The sequence below is a fragment of the Oryx dammah genome, unplaced genomic scaffold (assembly GCF_014754425.2).
Source record: "Oryx dammah isolate SB20612 unplaced genomic scaffold, SCBI_Odam_1.1 HiC_scaffold_9, whole genome shotgun sequence".
NCBI lineage: Eukaryota > Metazoa > Chordata > Mammalia > Artiodactyla > Bovidae > Oryx > Oryx dammah.
This window is the reverse complement of record NW_024070193.1, coordinates 35,173,475-35,178,977: the sequence shown is the minus strand read 5'-3', so window position 1 is coordinate 35,178,977 and position 5,503 is coordinate 35,173,475.

The window sequence follows — 5,503 nt, the reverse complement described above, 5'->3', positions numbered from 1 at the left end:
AGTCTGAGTTGGCATCATAATTTTACCACTGATTGTGTGACATGTAATAAAATGTTTTAATAGAAGCTCTGTTTGTTTACCTGTAAAGTAATGGGTGGGCTTCCCAGGTGGTGCAGTGGTAAACAACCCACCTGCAATGCAGGGGACACAAGAAATGTGATTCAATCCCTGAGTTGGGAAGATCCCCTGGAGGAGGAAATGGCAACCCTGCCCAGTATTCTTGAAGGGAGATTCCCATGAACAGAGGAGCCTGGTGGGCTACAGTCCATGGGGTTGCAAAGAGACAGATATGATTGAGTACGTGTCTGGAAATTGATGGAGGGTCAATTTATAGCAAAATGGCCATCTTTGTTTTCTGTTGGCCTGCAGACATTATCGTTGAACCACAGAATTCTTTCCCAATGAGTTCAGACATAGATTCAAAAGACTTATTGCAGTTGTTGCTAATAGTAGGTACCTGCAGCTAAATGATTGGAGTTAACATAGAGGAGAGCAATGTACCAACATTTCAGGTTTAGATAATCTGAATTTCCTGGCTTTCGAAACATGAAATCATATATCCAATCCTCAAGCAAATACTAAGTGCCAGGATGTACAAATAAGCATGGCAGGCACTTCCAAGGATGCAGAAATTAATTGGACAAGTCCTGACCTCAAAGAACCTAGAGGATAACAGATATGATCTTGCTAGATGATGCTTATACATACATTTATACTAAACAACGGAGAAGGCAATGGCACCCCACTCGAGTACTCTTGCCTGGAAAATCCCATGAATGGAGGAGCCTGGTAGGCTGCAGTCCATGGGGTCTCACAGAATCGGACATGACTGAAGCAACTTAGCAGCAGCAGCAGCAGCATACTAAACAAGGTAGACAGTGATAACCTTAGTGAAGGATGTTGAGACAAGATTGTGTGTGTGTGTGTGTGTGTGTATCTTAGGGGAGAGGGAGGAAAGAGTTCATAGGAAACTGTGATTCAGATACAGTTTGTTTCTTATGACAAAATCATATAGGTGAGGCACAAGGCTGTTCTGAAATCATTGGCAGTCATAATAGATTCTGGTGTAATATATCAACTTTAGCTACACCTGTTTCTATGGCATTTAGCCCGTGCTGAGTCTTGTCTTTTTCAGCAAATGTGTTTTCAACTTCTTTCTACTCACCTGTGGACATCTGCATGTGAAAAGTGATGGTCCTGCCAGATCTATGATACGATAAATGATTTAACTTATACTTTGGCCACCTGATGCGAAGAGCTGACTTATTGGAAAAGACCCTGATGCTGCGAAAGATTGAGAACAGGAGGAGAAGGGGACAACAGAGGATGAAATGGTTGGATGGCATCATCGACTCGATGGACATGGGTTTGGGTGGACTCCGGGAGTTGATGATGGACAGGGAGGCTTGGCGTGCTGCGGTTCATGGGGTCGCAGAGTCAGACACGACTGACAGACTGAATTGAGCTGAACTGAACTGAAGACTATTCTAGACAGATCAGCAATCACATGTACAGAAAAACAAACAAGCAAACAAACAAAAAACAGCCTTGTCCTAAGCACCAGGGAATTAGGTCATTAAAGGAAAACTGAATTTGAAGATTTTAAATAGAAAAACAGTGGCAACAATTGCCCATCATATTTCTCAGTGGAGGCTTGGAAGTCCATTGTTCTTTAAGAGATAATTGAATGTTCCCTTTTTCTATATTTAAATTGAGAATTTTTTCACTATATTTTGGGAAATTATTTATCTTGATCATTGACAGAATTCATTTTTCAGATTTATAATGTGCAGTCATTTGTCATATTTTTATTTTGGGGGGTTTTTGAAATAAGCATTTAAAAAATTTTAAATACTTTTTTAACAAAAATCTAGGTCTCAGAGACTATAGAAAAACCAAATGGAAAATGGAGTGGGAATTCTGTGTATCTAGAACTGGCATATAGGTGTGTATGTAAACACATTATGCTTTCTATAAAAGATCAAATGAAAATTGTGCCCACGGAGAAGGACTTCTGTGCAGCAGACATACATTCTAATTATTTCATCCTTATTGCCTTCTATACAGCTGAAAGGAATGCAAGGCGGAGATGAAGGTGTAGGAAAGAAAAAAGAAGTGTTATGTATAGATGTAACCGATGTTGGTTAGCAAAAAGTGCTTTATTACACATCAGGATTTTTTTTTTTTTAAAGCTTTCTTCATTCCCAATGGAAGGTTTTCACTGTAGGGGGCAATTGGCCATAGGAGTTGATCAGTGGGAAGCCTATGAACTATAAAAACAACAACAAAGGCTTTTACAAATCATTCTATGTGGATAAAATAGGTAAAAAAACCCTCACCTTGGGGGTATTTATGAGGACACACTGGCATTACCTCTTTACCTCCTATTTCCCATAATTGGCTCCACTCCTCAACTTCTCTTTTCCTCTTAGGCAACATGAAATGGACCTTTATAGATGACAAGATTTCTTTCATATCTGTATCTGGGCAGGGAGAATGGGGAGATATCATATCGAAAAGGGCAGCTTATCATACCTCTTTTCCCCCCTCTGTTTATTAAAAAGAATGAGTGCAACTGAGCGACTTCTGCTGAGAGTAACAAGCACTTTACCACTGCAAAAGGGGCTCCGGCTGTAAAAGGTCTCCAACCAACTAAATTGAGGGGCACTCCTCACCACAGCCACGTTCAAGTTGTCTTTTCCATGCAGACAGCTAAATTAGGAGTTAAGAGATGCCCGCGTAGCTTTTCATGATGTAAATCAAAGATGAAACAACCCTAACTCGCAGGAAATGTTAAAGAAAAAAAACATCTAAGCGAAAAGCAGAGTAGCTAAATGACTTGCGTTTGGATATTATTTTGCCGATCGATCCACAGGACTTCATATTTTGGTCATTGTAAATTCATTCTAAATTAAAGATATTTTTGTGAAAATTTCCCAAAACGATCAACATGAAACAGGTCATTTTCTCTCCTACGTAATTTTTGGAGAGTGGTTGAAATTTGTGAAACCATGTGTGGAAATCGGGTTTATAGTCACATGAATATCTCCAGGTATGTGATGTTTTCATATACAAACATGGATCTACAACTCTCTTTTCAAAGGATAGGTAACCCTTTAGTAACATCAACCATCACTGTGGTTCAGTGCTGACACCCCCCTGGGTGTAATTCAATATGACTTTTTTTTTTTTTTACAAATTCATGGAAATAGCTTTTTTTTTTTTTTGAGATTTTACCATCTTGTATTATCTTTCATTTTCTTCAATATACTACTTACATGTATGCAAAATCTTACCTTCTGTGTTAAACAATTGACATTTCCATCAAAACAGTCCATCCTATTCTCTTTTATAGTTCTCATTATTTAGTTCAGTGCCTTGAACTTGGTACAGGAATCAATAAATATTTATTAAATGAAAGCAATCAGGCCCTAAAATTTATTGATAAGATTACATCTGTCTCTAGGAACTAAAAAAAACAGTGATGATTAAGAAAAAACATTACATAGTTCATAATCTGTGCAAGGCACTGTTTTTAGTAATTTATATAGTCATAAAACTTCATGAGATATCATTATTAATATCTCAGTGTTACAGTTAAGAACAGTGAGATAGATTAAGTAATGTATTCAAGCTGATAGTGGCAGAGCAAGAATTTGAAACAATGCAGCCTTCAGGCTGTGCTCTTAATTACTATGCTATATATAGCTTTCCTAACAGACTATATTTATTGTGTAGTTGTAAGTGCTTTACATGTACTAATTCATTTGTATCATGAATTCTATTTGTAGAAGCTGGCTGTACGCCAGGATGGGATATATTAGCACTTTCACTAGACTTTAGTAAACATAGGCTGAGAATTTCATACTTCCGTGGTTTTATTCTTATGCAGTGGTTATCGAAATGTGGATTAAAAAACCAAGGAGTTTCCAACTTCCTTTTTAGAGCACTTACATAGTCAGAGCTCGTCTAGATATCAAAGAAAGTGTTCTGTAGTTTCCTGTTCTTTTTCTCTTCACCTACTTTATAAAATTTTTTTTTAAATACATGATATTCATTATGGAAGATATAAGAATCCCTGAGTGTAACAACTACAGCAAATAAATACAAAATTAAAAAAAAAAAGAAATCATAAAGCTGCTTCTTAAATCTGACAATTTTAAGGAGAATGGGTTTTGCTGTACCTGTATCCCACTGACTGGATATGCTGCTGCTGCTAAGTTGCTTCAGTCGTGTCCAACTCTGTGCGACTGGATCTAGTAAATACTGAACCATCTGAAATTCCTTATTAGATAAAGATTTAACAAGGATTAATTAGTCCATAAATTTCAAGAATGATTTGTTACTTTCTAACTTCTCTTAATGAAATGCTGATACTTTAATTGAATATACATTTTATTTTTTTTACCATTTCCAGTAAAGCTGCTGTTTGCTCTAATCTATATCAAAGTTATATTAAGGTAATGCTAAAATAAGTACTAGTTGTTCCTAATGCTATAAACACAACCAATTCTTATATAATGGTTTTAATTTTTATATTCCCATTTGATTCCCTAATTTGAATTTCTAGTGAAAAATACAAGGAATGAAAATATTCTAATAAAAAAATACATAATTTCATGACTTGCTGTTTGCACGTATACTTACTTCCTGGGCTATGTAAGTTTCATTCAGTCTGCAGTTAGCTGTTTAACTATTTCCTAGGACCTCTGTGAAAGCCATGACTTTATTTTAAGATGTTCATATAGAGAGGCATCATTATACTCTAGTAAAATCACTACATTATGGTATACTAGGTATATTACAACTAGTTCCAAATATGAGCTCTGGTTTTTTATTTTTAACATGAATGTTTTTGTGTCCTTCAAATATGGTATTACTTTTACATAAACCATATGTAACTGTCCTACACATAAACATCAGAGTTGGTAGATAGACATCCACCATTAAGTTAAAGGGTGGCATCTTTATGATATACACTAAGCTTAAAGTTCAACATTCAGAAAACGAAGATCATGGCATCCGGTCCCATCACTTCATGGGAAATAGATGGGGAAACAGTGGAAACAGTGTCAGACTTTTTTTGGGGGGGCTCCAATATCACTGCAGATGGTTACTGCAGCCATGAAATTGAAAGACACTTACTCCTTGGAAGGAAAGTTATGACCAACCTAGACAGCATATTCAAAAGCAGAGATATTACTTTGCAGACTAAGGTCCGTCTAGTCAAGGCTATGGTTTTTTCCAGTGGTCATGTATGGATGTGAGAGTTGGACTGTGAAGAAGGCTGAGCACCGAAGAATTGATGCTTTTGAACTGTGATGTTGGAGAAGAATCTTGAGAGTCTCTTGGACTGCAAGGAGATCCAACCAATCCATTCTGAGGGAGATCAGCCCTGGGATTTCTTTGGAAAGAATGATGCTAAACCTGAAGCTCCAGTGCTTTGGGTTTGCGAAGAGTTGACTCATTGGAAAAGACTGATGCTGGGAGGGATTGGGGGCAG